The sequence below is a fragment of the Cynocephalus volans genome, chromosome 14, assembly GCF_027409185.1.
Source record: "Cynocephalus volans isolate mCynVol1 chromosome 14, mCynVol1.pri, whole genome shotgun sequence".
In the NCBI taxonomy this organism is placed as follows: Eukaryota; Metazoa; Chordata; class Mammalia; order Dermoptera; family Cynocephalidae; genus Cynocephalus; species Cynocephalus volans.
In genome coordinates, this window is record NC_084473.1 from 60,020,302 (window position 1) to 60,038,745 (window position 18,444).

The window sequence follows — 18,444 nt, forward strand, 5'->3', positions numbered from 1 at the left end:
GGAAATCACATTTCATCATTTCTACAATATCCTGTTAGTTACATACCTCAGTCATATTCAGTGGAGGAGAGGATTACACAGGAGTCAAGAATCACTGGGAGCTGTATTGCAAGTGGGCTACATCCTGGAGGAGCACTTGTGTGAGGTTTTTACAGGATAATCCTACTTTCATTCCACTGGAGGAAACTTACTCACGTGACCATATCTAACAGCAGGAGAAGCAAGGACATGTGGTATAGCTGACTAGCCATGTGTTTTTTATTACAGTGGAAGAGGATGGGGGAGGAAGATTTAGATGCACATTGGCAGGCTTTGCTACAACTGGGAAAATGAATCAGGAAGAAAAAATCTTCAAGAGATAAGCAAATAAAACAAAAGCAATAAAAGTTGATCTTAGTGAGCAAATTTACGACTGTGTGTATGCAAACCTATATAATGCTTGAAATGTTTTTTTTCTGATTTCATGAAATTGTTCTTGCCAACATCTCATAGGCAAAAGCTCTGAAATTCCAATAGGTTGCTTAAAAAAAGCCCAAAATTTTAGTCTCGGCTTTAACAAATGTTTTCAATTCATTTTAAGTAACTGACTTTAAAAAACAGTGCAAAAAATAATAATGTCCACTAGTTAAATCCAAGACACATACATAGCAGGGAAAATATAATTAGTAACTAAGAAAACTAGTAACTAAATAACAAAATATCCTACTTCTTCTTTGAAAATCTCCCTTGGAGAAATGCTTCATATGCCCTGACTTAGGTCAGAGTCCAGATAATTCTTATTGCATTTCCTATAAAGATAGTTAAGCCTTGGATAAAAGATAAAGTATCGAGGGGCTCAGGGGCCTCAGGAGCCAAGGGCAGCCCCTGCTGACAGCCAGCAGGAGCACAAGGACCCTAGGAGCTGACACCTGGCAGAAGCATGGGGTACTGTTGCACGGGTGGCACGCTACTGCTGCAGACACTATCACTGTGCAAGTGCTCCAATACAGCCACTGCTACATCCACCACTGCCTCAAGGGCGGCCTGCTGCCACAGCAACAGCCACCATTGCCACACGAGTGGCTCACTGACCACTCGACTGCATTGACAAAAAGACTGTCATCAGTGGAGCCTGGGCAAAGAAGTGAGCTAGTGCAGACCTGTGACCCAGTGGCCTAACCTACAAAGGGAATTACACTGCCCCATGAGGTAGTACACCTGGAGTTTGGAGGTGTGTGCACAGCCTGCACAAGTGCCTTGATCCAGAGACACATGCAGAACCCCCAGAGAGTGCAGAAACCCAGGATAGCCAAATAGAATAAGGAGAATCCACCACCAACCCGTCTCCCAATGAGGGATGCAAGAACCCAGGAAGATCATCTGCCTGTAGGAAAAAGGAAAAAGAAACCCCACACAGGGTCACTCATTCAAACAGGAGCTTTAGTATACCCTAGTGCACACATCAGGGTCACAGGACACTAGCTGGGGTGCCAACAATCCCACCCACCCAGGGTCACCCACCCCAACCAAAGAGTGACAGAGTACCCAGGCTCTTCTTCCAAGGACTAGAGAGCTCACCCGTGTCCTCCATGATCCAACGCAGTGTCACAACCTCAGCAAGGAATCACTAAGTGCCTCAGTACCTAGGCCACAGAGGCACTCTTGTGCAACTCTGATATTGAATATGGCTGAATTACCCACACAGAGACTACACTGCTGCATCTGCCCAGAACCAATACTATAACACCATGCTCAGTGGTCAACAAAAAACACATTTACAGGAGAAGTTTCTCTCCTTAAAGCCCACTCCTTAATACTTTACTGGATGACCAGACATCAAATGTAGAGATACTAGAAATATGGAAGAAAAAAAAAAAAGGAATATGAATGACACCAAAAGATATAATAATTTTCAAGTACCAGAACCAATAGATCAGGACACCCTTGACATGGCTGAAAAGGAATTCCAGGCAACAATTTTAAGGATACTCAATGAGATACAAGAAGACTCAGTTAGATAACACAATGAAATGAGAAAAAATACCCAGGATAAGAAAAAGGAAGTTTATAAAGAGTTTAATACCTTAGAAAAGAATGTAGCAGAACTCCTGGAACTGAAGGATTTATTTAACAAAATAAAACAATCTGAGAGCTTAAGCAGCAGGCTACAGCAAGCAGAAGAAAGAATTTCTGATCTTGAAGACAGTCTTTTTGAAATAGCCTGGGCAAACCAATAAGAAAGAAAGAAAGAAAGAGAGAGAGAAAGAAAAAGAAAGAAAGAAAGAAAGAAAGAAAGAAAGAAAGAAAGAAAGAAAGAAAGAAAGAAAGAAAGAAAGAAAGAAAGAAAGAAAGAAAGAAAGAAAGAAAGAAAGAAAGAAAGAAAGAAAGAAGGAAAGAAGGAAGGAAAGAAAGAAAGAAGGAAAGAAGGAAAGAAGGAAAGAAAGAAAGAAGGAAAAAGAAGAAGAAGAAAATCTAAGAGAGCTAGCAGACAATCTTAAGCACACAAACATCAGAATCATGGGTATTTCAGAAGGGGAGGAGAAAGGAAAAGGCATTGACAATCTATTCAATGAACAGTAGTGGAAAACTTCCCAGGTATAGAGAAAGACATGAACCTTCAGATTTCTCTTTCTGGTAATGAAAGTGTGTTTTTTTAAGAACCCTGGTTTTTCTCAATATACCTTTAAAGGTTTTAAAATCATTTTATATCTGGTCAAGTTGAGATTTTTAGTAAAAGTTTATAACTTGATTTTTAAAAAAATTCTACAAACTGCAAGCACCTGTTAATAAAGGTCTTAAATAATTGTCCAAAAAACCCACAAACAAAAAAAACAACTAGAAATCAATGACAAGAGCAACTCTGAAAACTATAGAAATACATGGAAATTAAGCAATATGCTCCTGAACAACCTATGGGTCCAAGGAGAAATTAAACAGGAAATAAAAAAATTTCTAGAAAACAGCAAAAATAAAGACACATCATACCAAAACCTGTGGGATGCTGCAAAAGCAGTACTGAGAGAGAGGTTTATTGCAATAAACACTTACATCAAAAGAATAGAGAGATTTCAAGTAAACAACCTACCACAACACCTCAAAGAACTAAAAATATAAAAACAATCCAGTCCTAAAATTAGTAGACAGAAAGGGAGGGAAGGGGTTAGTGTGAAATTGGTAAAGGGTCACAAAAAATAATTACATTGTTTAATGTTGAATATACTAATTATCCTGATTTGAGCATCACATATTGCACACAGGTATTGATATTCAACACTGCACCCCACACAAATGTACAATTAATTATGTTTCAATAAAAAAAAGAAGATAAGGTATAGAATCAAAAGGTGTTTTTAATTAATTTTGTTTAATGGGGAAGAGATAACCTCTTTACTGTAACATGAACTTCAAGTGGAAGATATTTTCTTCCTAATTTTTTCCTGTTTTGGCATATTCTGCATCAATTAACTGGAATTCAGAATGTTACTGATTTGTCCTAAACATTTAATGTCTCAACACTAGTTTTGCCCATATTTCCATTGAGGATAGTATGTATATATTCATTCTTTTTACAGTAAGTTTGCTTGACAATACTTGGTTGTAGCTCTTTGTAAAAAATTCTGTATTCTCTGAATTGTTGCATGCTACCTTTTTACTATAACAATTTTAGGAGGTTATAGCCCCATTTCAGTGTCTGTCAGTCCTTTATAATAGAGAAATATGTAAATCAGATGGCAAAAGTCTTGTCACTGATTACAGTCACCATGTGACATCTTAGTTTATTATAAAATACATTATACATTTTCTATAGAATTTAATAATTTTGACCCCAAAACAAGGAGCAACTGTGGTGGGAGTAGAACGTACACAAGACATAAAGTTGGGAATCTTGACTCTGTCACTTATTAACTGAGACATCTTGGGTGAGTCATTTAGTCTCTTTGAGTTCTAGTTTCCTCATTTAAAATAGGAATACTAATAACCTCCTCTCTAGGGTTTTGTGTGGATTGAAGTAGGGAAAAATGTGAAAGTACTTAGCAAACATTTATATGGCACATAAAATTTTCTTTTGTTGGTTTTTTAATCCTCTTTATCTAACAATAGAATTTCTCAGATGGGAAAATTCAGACGGAGAAGTCAAGTAACCTGCCCATATATCCAAGAACGTTTTCTAGTGTACTGACCACAGTGCACTGTGCTCACCCTGAAATTTCTTGCAGGCAACATATGAACCAATTAATTGCAACAGGATAGTATGGGACCTAATTGGTTATACATGTACAGTGGGAGCTGGGAGTAGTGCAATGGACTATTTTGTGTCTAGTTCAGCACACAGAGAAAAAGGTTAGTCCAAATTGGAGATATATACGTACATATATATATACATATGAGTGAGTGTATGGTGTATGTGTGTCTGTGTGTATATATGAAAGCTACTCAGTCCTCTTTCAGGGTTAGGGTTTGGAGAATATGTCTTCTTTCAAGGCATATTTCAATCTCCACTTCAGATTTGGCCAGAGAAGAAAATGAAAAAGAATGAATCTTTCAGAAGCCTGTGCCACAGGCCACAGAGACCAATGAGCAAAAGAAGCTTTTCAAAATCAAAGTTAATCAGGTAACATTCCTCAACCACAGGTGGGGGCTCTCAAAAGTTCTCCCCAATGGGATTTCAGAATTCCATTCTGTGTATTTTCCATTTTCCTCAAGGAGAGTATTTATTTACAGTTATCCTGTTCCTGTACCACTATTGCATACTGGGTGGGAGGTGACAGGTTATTTGTTTTTTATTTCACAGGTACAGGTAGAATCTAGAAAATCTGCGTCATTATTAGAAACTACCATACTGTGAACTTGGTTAGATGAAGGATGCTGAGAAACTTGGTAAAGCAATCTTTTTAGGTGTGTCCATGAAGGTGTTTCCAGCAGAGATTAGTATGAGAGTCTGAGTGGCCTGGGTGTGAAAGACCCACCCTCAGTGTGGGTGGGAACCATCCAATCTGCTGGGGGCATGGAGAGAACAAAAGACAGAGGAAAGAGGTGAAGCTCTCTCTCGATCTGCTGAAGCTGGGATACACTCTTCTCTCCTGTATGTGGACATCAGAGCTCGAGACTCTTCAGCTTTTGGGTTCCAGAACTTACTCCAAGGACACCATCAGCTTCCCTGGTTTTGAGGCCTTTGAACTTGGACTGAGCCACGCTACCAGCATCCAGTTTATAGATGGCCTATCGTGGAACTTTTATTCATAGTCACGTGAGCTAATTCCCCTATTAAATCCCTCTCATATAATTATAACTTATCCTATAGACTCTGTCTCTCTGGAGAATCCTGACTAATACACACACCTTACCCAGAGGTCACAGATTATGTATATGATGCCATGCTTGCATGGAATTTGGGGGCTTTCTCCCTTAGGGAGTGGGTGAGTATATTTTGCATCTCAAAAAAAAAAGCAAATCAAACATTTGATGACTAAAAGGGAGGTAGCCATTAAAGCTGTTCTAAATATTCCAGTTCTTCTTCCAGGGATATGATAGAATCGTACTTCCCTGCCACTTAAAGTTAGACATGGACAAGTAGTTTCCTTTGCCCAAAGAAATGTGAGTATAAATAACGTGTCACTTCCAGGCAAAATTCTGTAAGAGCCAGTGCATTATTCAAATTTTCTCTTATTTCCTATTGCAGTGATCACAGAAACGCATGTTAAGATGAAACCTCTTTCAGCCTGGGTCCCTGAGTCACTAAGATGAAAAGAAACCCCCTTGTTGATTTTGTGTTCTGCATGTAAAGAGAGTAAGAAATAAATATTTGTTGTGATCAAGCCTCTGTGATAAGGAGGTTGTTTGTTACAATAAAAGGTCATCTATCCTACCTTTTTATTAATTTTTATTAGTTTTTTTAATTCATTGAAATAAGTTCTTTGACAAAGGGGCTTCACAAGTAAGAGAGACGTCAACCAACCTGTGATAAACTGTTGGCTTTTTTTTTTTTAATCAACCTAATAAGTTATATTTCCCAGTAGTAGGTGAAATTGTTTACCAAAAATTGATAGAGTCAACAATCTAATCTCTGATCATCTATGCTTGGCCATTTCATTATAGATCTAGGCTAGAATCTGTGTCATACTGTGTGGAATGGAGGCAATTACCTGGCGAATTTTGTCAGGTCAGATGACTGTGTGTATATATATATGTGTGTACGTATGAAAATTTAAAAAATAAACAAATAAAATAAATTTAAGGACAAAGTATTAAGAACTTCAAGATGGTGACCACAGAACAAACGCAGAGGGTTTAAACAAGAAAAGGATTTATTTTTCTCCAATGGGTAGAACTGACCTGGGCCCCTGATTATTGGAGAACCTGGTTCTGAGATGTCTTTTCTCCTCACCTCTTCCAAAGCTGAACTCTCCAGTGTTGGACAGGACCAGCGTGAGGGACAAGGATTTCTTCCTTTCTTGGTGGATGGTCACTTCTCTCTGGCTTACACTGTGCTTCCAAGGATGCCCTCTGAGTGACAGTCCCCAAAGTCTGCCTCTGTGTGGAGAGAATGTATGAGTTTTCAGAGGCAAGGCTTGCCCATTGTGTGAATCCCCAACATAGGAGATGCCACCCCAGTTCCACCCCTTCCACAGCCACCACCTGTCCCCTCAGTGGTACATCTCATGCACTCTTACTACTGGGCTTACCACTGGACTCTCCTGTTCCTCCTCTGCCCCCTTGACTTGGTATGGGAGGTGAAGGCTCCCTCTTCACCCCAAGTGAGGATGAACCACAAACCTGATAGTCTTCCTCCTTCAGGTATCTTCCTAATAGCCCAAGGGTGGGATGGATGGGTGAGGAAACAACTGGAGATAACTCAGTTGGTCCCCATTATTGGTATCTGCTTTATAACATGTTGTATTAGCCCATCTTGTTTGGGGCTGGGGCCCTAGCTGCTAATTCCTGGACAAAAATACTAACATTTAAAAAAGTACATGCATCATAATAGCTAGAAGAGAGGCTTTTGAATGTTTTTGTCGTAAAGAAATGATAAATGCATGAGGTAATTGATACATTAACTACCCTAACCTGATTATTATACAACATGTATGAATCAAAACACCAGATTGTACCCCATAAATATGTATAATCACAATGTGTCAATTAAAAAAAATTTTTTAATTGCCACTTCTATAAGCTTCCCAGACACAGAGTTAACCGTGCCTTCCTCTTTAATTCTGTATCTCATCACACCATACCACACATTAAATCGTTTAATGTTTTCTATCTTTCAAGAACAGGAGTTTCTTGAAGGCAGGGGGACTGGAAATCTTTGCACCCTGTTATCTAGCAAATTGTATGGCACAAAATAAATTCTAAAACATGCTTGCCTGATATATCTTATTTTGTGAACCATGAGTGTTTGATATAACATTTTTCTATATCTTTCTGTATCTTTAATGTTTCTGAAATAGGAAAGTCTAATGATTAATAAGTATATTTAATATGGTAGTGTTTCATTTTCTTTTCTCTTGGAAGGCTATTATTAAATTGATGATGCATCATATAAGACATGATGTCAGAGAATCCAGTAAATACGGTATGAAAGAACAATTCTAGCATTAATAAAAATGATATCAACAACAACAACAAAAATGCATGCACCAAACAAATAGAGATATTACGAAAAGTCTTAGCCTGGTTCTTCAAGACCATTGCAACGTTGCTATCTCTTTCTGGCCAAGGTTCAGGGAAAGATTGAAATGCTGGAAGTTGCCTTAAATAGGAGCATCATGGATCAAATCAGGGCAAATAGCCCCAAACGAGACTAAGCCTAAGCTTTCAGTCGGAGAACAGAGAGGAGGTGGTGACTGAAGGACGCAAGGAGACTGCAGAGGAGAATGGATGCCTTTTTCTGTAGGGATTTTTCTGAGGCCTTCTGCCCACTTATGTGAGCAGGCAAAATGAATTAAAATCACACAATCTGAAGATTTGACATGGAAATGACATTTGTACACCAAGGAGGGTAAGAAAGAATGCACTAATTACCCTTTTCAAATTATAGCAAAAAATTAGGCATTTCTGGTTTGAGTCAATGCTGGACCATACAAGAACTACACAAAACAGCGAAGATAGTATATAATTGTGGAAAACTTCATTCATTGGTCAAAAAATACTTGCTGATTTTCTCCAGTGTGCCAGATATGTTGCATATGCTGGGGACACAGCAGTGACCATGACAAACAGGGTCTCTTCTGATATAGCTCTTTCTATATTTGAAACATGATCATCTACATATTTAATGTGGTTATTAGACCATAAATATCTGAGTGGGGGGTATTCCTTATTCATCTCTGTATTGCTAGCACCTAATACCCTGACTGACAGAAGGTACTCAAAAAATATCTGTTGACTGAATAAATGAATTCATTTGCAGTGAGAATAGCACAACTCATGAAATTCATCTAAAATGCCCATGTTGTTAATCTAGTATGACTAAAATGCCATGAAACCAAAATGCATCTCATATATTCTGAAATGTAATACCAAAAATGTACTTTGATTAATTAAATTATATAGAAAAATATCCCTAAAAAGAATATACTCAGAGATTAGTCAGGAGTTATTTTCATTTTCTTTCACTATGGCTATTTCTCTGTGCCAACAATTTGCTGCCAGAAGTTGGTTTTTTAAAATAGAATCTAAAAGTAGTAGATTAAATCCAGCTGGCTTCAAATGGTACCTCAGGGGTGAGTCACAGATGACCAGATGTCTAGCGAATTCTATGACCTCAGCGATGACCTACTAAAATTCCTGAACTTTTCTTTTGAGAGAAATTTTTTGTACCCTAAGAATTACTGTTATTATTATTTTTTATGTAGGTAAAATTCACAACATAAAATTAACCACTTTAAAGTATACATTTTAGTGGCATTGGGTACAATCACAATGTTTTGCAGCTATCACCTTTATTTAGTTTCAAAACATTGTCATAACACCAAAAGGAAACATCATACCCTTGAGAAGTCACCCTGAGAATTATTTAATATTTGGCTCCATATAATAAGTACCAATCCTATCAGCTCTGTTATAGAGAAATAACATGAAAAGCATTTTTCTCCAAAAAGTATAAAAATAGCTTTAGTTTTCAGAACCAGCCAGAGATCCTGAGAGTGATGCTCTCTCTGGTGACCTCTGATTCTGAATATGTGAACATCTGCCCTCCACAGATGCAGCAGGTATGAGGGTACTTCAGAATGTTCGTGGAAAACTAGGATTAAAGAGTAATAGAAATATTTCCACGAACTTTTTGAAGAACCTTCGTATATATCTCTGAATAGACCTCATCGCCTCTGAGAAAGTGCCTGGGGTGATCCTGGGAGACCAAAATGTCAGCTGAGTTTTGAAGCACACTTAAGGTTTTTGGATTCAAGTGATGTTGAATTATGAAAAACCAGGCAATCAGGAGCCTTGGTAAATGGTTAAAAATAAAAGCTCAGATTCAAAGTCTATAAATGGATTGGAAAGCGAAAAAATCTACAAATGCTATACACTAACAGACTCCAGGAATTGCCTCTTTACAACCTTGACTCTTGGTGAGAAATGTGTGCTGGGAGACGGGGCTTAAGTTTATTTAGGGGAAGGACCAAGAGGCCTCCTGGGGAGAAAATCCATCTTACGGGAAGAGCATGGAGAAAGAGTTTAGGGCCAGAATCAAAGGCTGAGTCACCAGAGGGGTGTGACCTTTCTAATATTTGTCATTCAGATTCCTCTCTTACCCCGGATTCTCTTGGGGCTTATGTCTGGGTGAGACAGGGTGGGGACCTGATGAGTAAAAAATTGAAAATTGAAAGAGCTATTTGGCTAAGATGGGGGAGTTCTGAACCGGGCTAAGGCAGCTCATCCATTCAACAAAGATGTGTGGAAAGCACTAAGTGCTGGGCATTGGTTAGACATGGAGGATATAATGGTGAGTAAGACAGATATAGTCCCTGTCCCCAAGAATTTAACAGTATAAAGGTAGATGTTTAAATAGGACTACATAAATTTTGATAATAACAAAGGCTACAAAAGAATAGTTCAGCAGGCAATGGCAGTTTTTAACAGGGTATCTATTCTGGTCCAGAACAACAGGGAAGGCTTCCCTGAGGAAATGACATTTCAGCCGAGACCTGGAAAAAAAAAAAAAGAGCTGGGGAGGCAAGAGGGTGGGGGCAGTAACCATGGTGTGTGCAAATGTTTTGAGGTAGGAGGAGCTTGAGTTTGAGGCCAGTGGCTCAAGTAAAGGGCTAGAAAGAAAAGCAGCAGAACCCAGTTTATGAAGGAGCTGGCTACTTCCCTGAACTTGTCGAGGGTCCTGCCAGCAAGCACACCCAGCCACAGGCAGGGCAGAATCCCTCCCACATGTAAAGCTGTGGTACGTGAACTGAACTGAGGCCTTGAGGGGATTGGGAGATGGATTAAGTAGGTGTCTAGTTTCCCCCCTAGCTAAATGCACTGGGCCTTCAGTGTGGCCAGGTCACACGCCTCAAGCTTCTAGGCATCATTGTTGCAAAGATGCAGATTCAATCTCTTCTAGAAACTCCAGAATTATTCTAGCACCTAGATCAAGTCTCACATCAGGAACCAAAACTAAGACACATTGTGCTGGCAGGGCCAGCAGTACTGACCGGTTAACAATTTGGGCTCGATTCAAGGGCACATGTGTTTGTATATCTGTATGGGAAACCCCTCGCAACATAAATTCCTCTGTTGTAGGAAGGGTGCAGCCACGTTTGTCCTTTCTCCGTCAGAAAAACTTCATCAGGAATGAGCAGCCTGAAGAGTCATAAATCTCTCAGTTACATCAGTTTCCTATCAGATATTTGGGCAGAACCACTGTAGATGGGGATAGTATCTCCAGCCATCCTTCACTCCAGGAGGCCTGGAAAGTTGTCCCTTGTTTAGAGCAGTATCCCAGCACCTGGCACAGAACATGCAGCATGATAGGGAATCAATAAATATTGCTATAATGAATGAATGGAGGCAGAGCACAGAGCAGGCCGTTCTGCCGAAGCAGTTCCCAGCTAACCAAAAGATTAGTATTTTCCGCTCGCAGACATTGGAGAAGCCAGCAGCTAAATCAGTGACTCTCATCCCTGCCTGTACATATGTATACACACACACACAGTTTTATTTCACATATGTTTTAAAAAGTGTATTTATAAAGAAATTAGGCTGGAAGTAAACACAAGTGTGCCCAAAATGTTAACTTTTTTTTTTTTTTTTTTTTTTTTTGTGGCTGGATGATAACATGGATCAAACTCTGGATCTTGCAAATAACCTTGGTGTTATCGACACTATACTCTAACCAACTGAGCTAACCAGCCAGCCCTAAATGTTAACTTTTTGACAGTGGGATTTTGTACAATTATCTTACTCTATTGGAGTTATATATTTCAAAAAGGAATATTACTTTTTTAAAAAAAAAAAGCTTTACTGAAGTATAAAGTGTCAGTATGATAAATCTTAACACATGAATACATCTGTGAAAGCATTACTACAATCAAGATAGTGAACATATGGGTCATCCTCAAAAGTTTCCTCTTGTTCCTCTTTTTTTTTTTTCAAAAATTTTTATTGCAGTAAAAAACACATAGCATAAAATTTACCATTTTAACCACTTTAAGTATACAGTTCGGTGGTATTAAATACATTCATACTGTTATACAACCATCACCACCATCTAGCTCCATAACTCATTCTGCAAAACTGAAACTCTCTACCCATTAAACAATAGCTCCACATCCCCCCCCACGTTCCCTGGCAGCCACCATTCTACTTTATGTGTCTGTGATTTTGACTACTCTAAATTCATCTTGTCCCTTTTAATACCATCCTCCTGCCCCACCCACACTTCATCCCCAGACAACTACTGATCTGTTTTCTATCACTATAGATTAGTGTTCGTGAAATTTTTATATAAATGGAATTATAAATTATGTATATTGCCTGGCTTCTTTCGTGCAACACAATTATTTTGAGATTCTTCCATGTTGTGTGTATCAATAATTCATTCCTTTTTATTGCTGAGTAATATCGCATTGTATATGTACTTAATTTATCCTTTCTCCTGTTCATGGACATTTGGGTTGTTTCCAATTTGGGGCTATTACAAATAAAGCCACTGTAAACATTCATGCTCAAGTCTCTCTGTGGTTGTATGTTTTCATTTATCTTGGGTGAATACCTAGGACTTGAGTGGGTCATATGGTGAATCTATGGCTTAACTTTTTAAGAAGCTGCTAAACTGTTTTCCAAAACAAATGGAACATTTTCCATTCCCACTAGCAGTGTATGAAAGTTCCAGTCATTCCATATCCTCTCCAACACTTGGTATGGTTAGTGCTTTTAATTTTAGATATTCTAGTGGATATATAGATATATCACTGTGATATTTTTCTTATGACTAATGATATTAGGCATCTTTTCATGTGCTTATTTGTCATCTGAATGTCTTCTTTGGTAAAATGTCTATTCAAAACTTTTTTCTATATATTTGTGTGTGTGTGTTCTTATTATTGAGTTTTAAGAGTTCTTCATGAATTATGGATACAAGTCTATTATCCGATATGTGATTTGCCAATATTTTTTCCCAGCTGTGTCTTTCACATTGTCTTTCTCTTCACAGTGTCTTTCTATGAGCAGAAATTCTCAATTTTGAGAGAGTCTAACTTATCACATTTTTTTATAGATCATCTTTTTGGTGCGACATTTAAGGAATCTTTGCCTCTAAGGTCGCCAAGATTCTTATTTTCTCCTTACAGAAGTTTTATAGTTTTAGGTTTTATATCCAGGTTTATGCTCCATTTTGAGTTAATTTTTATACAGAATGAGAGACATTGATTAAAGTTCATTTCCTTGCATAAAAATATTCCATTGTTCCAGCACCTTTTGTTGAAAAACACTATACTAATTTCATTAAATTGCCTTTGTACCTTTGTTGAAAATCACTGGACAACACATATGTAGGCCTATTTCTGGATTCTCTATCTTGTACCATTGAACTATTTGACTATTTTGACACTACTTTTTTTTTTTTAAAGATTTCAATTAGCTTTATTGTGATTCTAGAATTGGGCAACATGTCATTCCATAAAATAGAATCAGTTTTCCCTTGTATCCACTGTCTTTAAGTCTTGAAGGCAGGTAATATAAGTACTCCACCTTTGTGTTTTTGTGTTTTGGGGTTTTTTTTCCCAAGTTGTTTTAGCTGTTCTAGATCCTCTGCATTTTTATATGAATTTTAGAATCAATGTATTAACTCTAAAAAAATCTTCTGGGATTTTGATAGGAATTGCATTGAATTTATAGATTAATTTGGGGAGAGCTGACATCTTAAAAATATTGAGTCTCAATCACTTGGTTATTTTTACAAAAATACTGATGCCTGGCTATTCCAGACCAATTGACTCAGAATTTCTGAGGATGAGACATGAATATCATATTCTCTAAGAAATTCCTCGGGTGATTTTAATGTGTGGCCACAATGGTGAGGTGCCACTAGTGCTTTATTTCTTGATCTGAGTGGGGATTACGTGGATGTGTTCATTGTGTAAAAATTCATCAATCTGAACACTTAGGAATTTTGTACTTTTACAAAATTCTGAAGAAGATATATAATTTTTTTAATTTATACAGGCAAATGAATGACTGTTGAATTGAAAGGCTTAGAGAAATATCAGGGCCAATGCAAAAATATTTTTGAGAGAAATCAAACTTTGACCAAAGAGCTATAATTTAATGATATAATTCAGTTCAACATTATTCTGGAAAGGAGAAAAACTTTAAAATCTCATTATTTTGTTTTAGTGTTGAAAACTTTGATAAAAATGTGAGCATTGTTAAGAAATAATGGTATGGAGAATTACAAATTTAGTAAATCATTGTATAATCTAAGGACTGTATAAATATCACATTAGAAGCCTGGGAAAAAATTGAACCTCAGATTAAAAAGATCTCCTCCTCTAATAAAAAGATGTCATAGCTAATGAAAAGTAAATTGGGCATAATTTTAAGTGAGATCAGTAAAGGCCAAGAAATGATAGGTCAGAAATTACATAGGGCAAAAAAATTACAGAAATATCTTCCAAGGGCCACAAAATCCAATAACAAAAGATTAGGACACAAAACGTTCAAAATCAGAATGAAAACCATTGGAACCAGGTCATCGTGATAGGGCAAATGTACAATGAAGGAATAGCTGCACAGAGAATCTTTTTTTCTTTCATCTTTACTGAAGAATATTTTAGAAAATATCTTAAGTCTAAACTCCCTATTCTCAGTGTTTTAGTCTCAGTTCTCTTCTATTCCCCCTCTATAAAATCTCCCCAGGTAATCTCATCAAGTTATGCTATCTTGGATCCTTGTGAACTATCTTATAGTCTTTCTGGAACAATGTAAAATAAAAAAAATACTGTAACTAAACAAATACACAAGCATTCAAATAAATAAATACAAGGTCCCATCATCCTCTGTTATTTTATGCAGTATTCTCAACAGCAGCTGCATACCAAAATCACCTTAAATATCCATATGCCCAGGTCTTTTTCAAGACTTACTGAATGAGGATTTTAAGAGAAGAGGCTTTAAATATTTTTTATTCAAAAATAAAAACAAAACTACATGGGTTGCTCCACAGATAAAACAACTGATGAGGTGGATTTCATAAAAATTACAAACTTTTTGAAAGATACTGTTAAGAGAATGAAAAGACAAGCCATGGACAGGGAGAAAATATTTGCAAATCACACATCAGATAAAGGGTTTATACCTAGGATACATAAAGAACTCTTGAAACTCAATAATAACGTATTATTATAACAACCCAGTACAAACATGGAGAGAAGATCTGAACAACCATTTCACCAAAGAAGATATACAGATGGTAAATAAGCATGTGAAAAGATGTTCAACATCATTAGTTGTTAGTGAATGCAAATTAAAACTGCAATGCTAGTAAAAACCACACCCACTAGAATGTCTAAAATTTAAAAACTGACCACACCAAGTATTGATGATATGGAGCAACTGGAACTCTCATACACTGCTGGTGGGAATGTAAAATGGTACAGCCATTCTGGAAAACAGTTTGGCAGTTTCTTAAAAAGTTAAACACAACCTACCATATTGAAAGCATACATCCGTACAAAGACTTAGAGTTGAATGTTCGTAGGAGATTTATTTGTAATAGCCCCAAACTGGAAACAACTCAAATGTCCATCAACAGGAGAATAAACACACAAATTGTGGTACATCCAATCAATGGACTATCACTCAGCAATAAAAGGAATAAAGTATTGATAAATGCAATAACATAAATGAATATCAAAATAATTATGCTGAATAAAAGAAGCCAGACAAAAAACAGAGTACATGCTGTATGATTCCATTTATATAAAATTCTAGTAAACACAAACTAATCCATAGTAACAGAAGGCAGGTCAGTGGTTGCCTGATGAGGGGAGTTAGAAGGGGTGAGAGGGAAGAATTACAAAGGGACATAAGAAAAGTTTTGGTGGTGATGAAGATGCTCATTATCTTGACTATGATGATGACTTTATGGATGTAAACATATGTCAAAACATCAAATTATACATTCCAAATATGTGTAGTTTATTACATGCAATCGTACTTTGATAAAGCTATTTTTAAAAACTGTACAAATGATTCTGACAAAGAGCTAAGATTGAGATCCATTGGTCCTCGGGATAAAAACTGAACTTCTAGCATGCCCTTCAATGCCTTTCATGATACTTCTACCCTATTTTTCCAACTCCACCAGATCCATCCTGTGCTACAGCCACACACAGCTGCTTACACTCTCTGAGTATGCCTTTTCCTTCATGTCTCTGGGTCTTTGGACATGGTGTTTCCTCTGGTTACAGGGCCTCTCTCCCTTCTCTGCTTGCTGAATTTCTGCCCATCCTACAAGAGCCACCTAAAATGTCCCTACCTCTGGGATGGCTTCCTAACTTCTCCTTGCTCTGGGTCCTATGGTGTCCCTGTTATGCTTCGTATAAAACACCATTCTCAAACTTATAAGGCAGTGAATCTATGCTGTCTTTATGTTTTAGGCTATACCACTAGCCTGAGCAGCATTTCTCGGTTTTTAAAACATCCATGCTCTCTTTTAATAAACATGAGTATATCTTAACCCTCAACTCCACCCTTGACTCTGAGAATCCCTGCATCTTTTGCATACTACTACTAGTCCCAAATTTTTGTTCAATTTTTATTTTCTGTTATTTATGTTATGACATAATGTATTCTTTTTTCAAAATAAAATATGATATTGTAATATTAAATATGCTTTTTAAAAAGTTGTATGTGTTTCTCCCTCCCTCCTGCTGCCCAGGAGATTCTGACATATATTTTTCTCTCTCCCAGTCGAGAGGCACCACACCGAAGAAGGGGAATATGTTGTTTTCTTCTTTGAATCCCAATACTGGGCATGCAGCAAACTCTCAATGAAGGCTCGTAAAATCTAATTGAATTGAAACTACCTTTTGAAATGTAGAGAGAGACTCAATAGGATAAATAATAAATTCACAAGAATGTTCAGAACTAAGTGACAAAATACTTTTAGATAAGTCACTAGGATTAAGCAGCCATCCTCTCAAGAATTTGGAACTGTGGAAATGCTGGAACTGTTTTCCAATCTGTGTAACCTATTATATAAATGGCTACTTTACAGTAGGATGAATTGCTATGATCTACAACCATATGACCTACTTTTGGAGGACACTTGGGGAATTATAGATGTTGGAATCTCATTTTGACTCCTGCAGTGAAAGGTAGGATTTTAGAATACTTGGATAATCACATTCTTTAGTTTGGGAAGTTGCCAAAATAAGATTTCAGAGAAATAAGGTGTAGGTGCCCAGGGAAAGCTTCCTCTTCACTCTTGGAGGTTCACTAAAAATCACTGACAAATTCAGATTAATATGAAGAAAAGATACAAAAAATTTTATTTTAACATGCTGGGGAGGGGCAATGCACAGAGGAATCATAAGAGAGTGATTTCCTAACAACCCAACAGGGTATAGATGCTTATGTATCCCTCTTCATAGGGAAAGGAGAGATGGGAGTGTAGGAGTAGATGATTTTGGGGGGTGGGATTCAGTGAGCTTGGGGTACAATGGCCTGGGACAAAATCTATTTGGCCCCCACAGCAGACAGTGACTGGTAAATGATTCTCTTCAAAATTCTGAATGGGACTAAAATAGAAGACAACGGTTTGTTGACAAAAGTCTGTCCAGGTGTGTTGAGGAAATTTTGTCCAGGTATGTTTATTCCTGTGAAATTAAAGTAAATGAAAACTCAGGGAAAGGATAAGAAGCAATTTGTCATCTTCTTGGTGGGTCTGGACTTCAGGCACATAAGGGAACAGCTTCGTCCTGTGCTTTGGAGAGAGACAGAGGATTGAAAGACAGAAGGGAGGGGTGGTGGAGGGAAGGTCAGAGAGAATTTGAGGCTGCTTCTTCATTCCAGCAGGTCAAAGCACCATATTTTGGGGGTAACAGCCTCTGTGCCCCAACAAAGGCATTTGCTGGTCCTGGCATACTCTGATTGCACATGAACCTCAGAGACAGCACACTGGTTCTTAGAATCAAGATATTGTCCTCATCTTTGACATACTTTCTTAATAATTCATTAAATAGAGTTCTTGGTATTCGAAGATGAATTTCACAGAGTTCCTACTCTCAAATTGCTTATAATTTCTCCCCACCTACTTACAATACTCACACAGCTGTTTTCTAGGCTCCAAACAATCTAGAAAAACTTTGTCTCTTGTTCTTATTTCCAACTCTTGGCCCCTGCACTTATGTTGTCAGCCATGCACAGCTGTTTGTTTCCATTTTGCATGAGTTGCAAATATGTGGTATCAAAGAGTGATTGGCAGTCAGTGATATTTCCAGTCCTGGGTAGAGTCCCTGGCCCAGAGGAGGCTTGGCTCAATACATTTTTGTTGTTGCTTTGTTTTTTGTATTTTTTTTTTGGCAGCTGGCCAGTACAGGGATCGAACCCTGGACCCTGATGTTACTAGCACCATGCTCTAACCAACTGAGCTAACTGGCCAGCTCTCAATACATTTTTAATAAATGAATATTGTGTGTATTTCCTTACCCTGAGAGAAACTCCCAATCACCACAAGAAGCTAGTGGAAAGTGTTCTCTTGTGGGTCATGGAGGACAATCTGGAAGACACAGATAGAAGGATTATTATGCTCTTTGCCAGAAGGATACCCTGTTGGTGAGCTAAGCTAAACATTATTATCCTCAATTACTTAGAAGTAGACATTTTTCCTGTTACATGTTTTTCCTTCTAAGCACACAACTCCCAAGGACGTACTTGGCCTAATCAGAAGTAGGGTCTGAAGTGTAACAAATGGAAGGCAAAGGAGGAGAATCACAGTGTTTTAATCAGCCACGAGGTCTGATGCAAGAC

The 18,444-nt window shown here is 37.6% G+C and overlaps 1 non-coding gene across 1 annotated transcript; it reads right to left on the reverse strand.

The window, feature by feature from the left end:
- Positions 1-18,001: 18,001 nt before the first annotated feature.
- Positions 18,002-18,075, reverse strand: TRNAT-AGU (transfer RNA threonine (anticodon AGU)). The gene has a single exon. It is a non-coding gene; the product is annotated as a tRNA-Thr (tRNA).
- Positions 18,076-18,444: the final 369 nt, after the last annotated feature.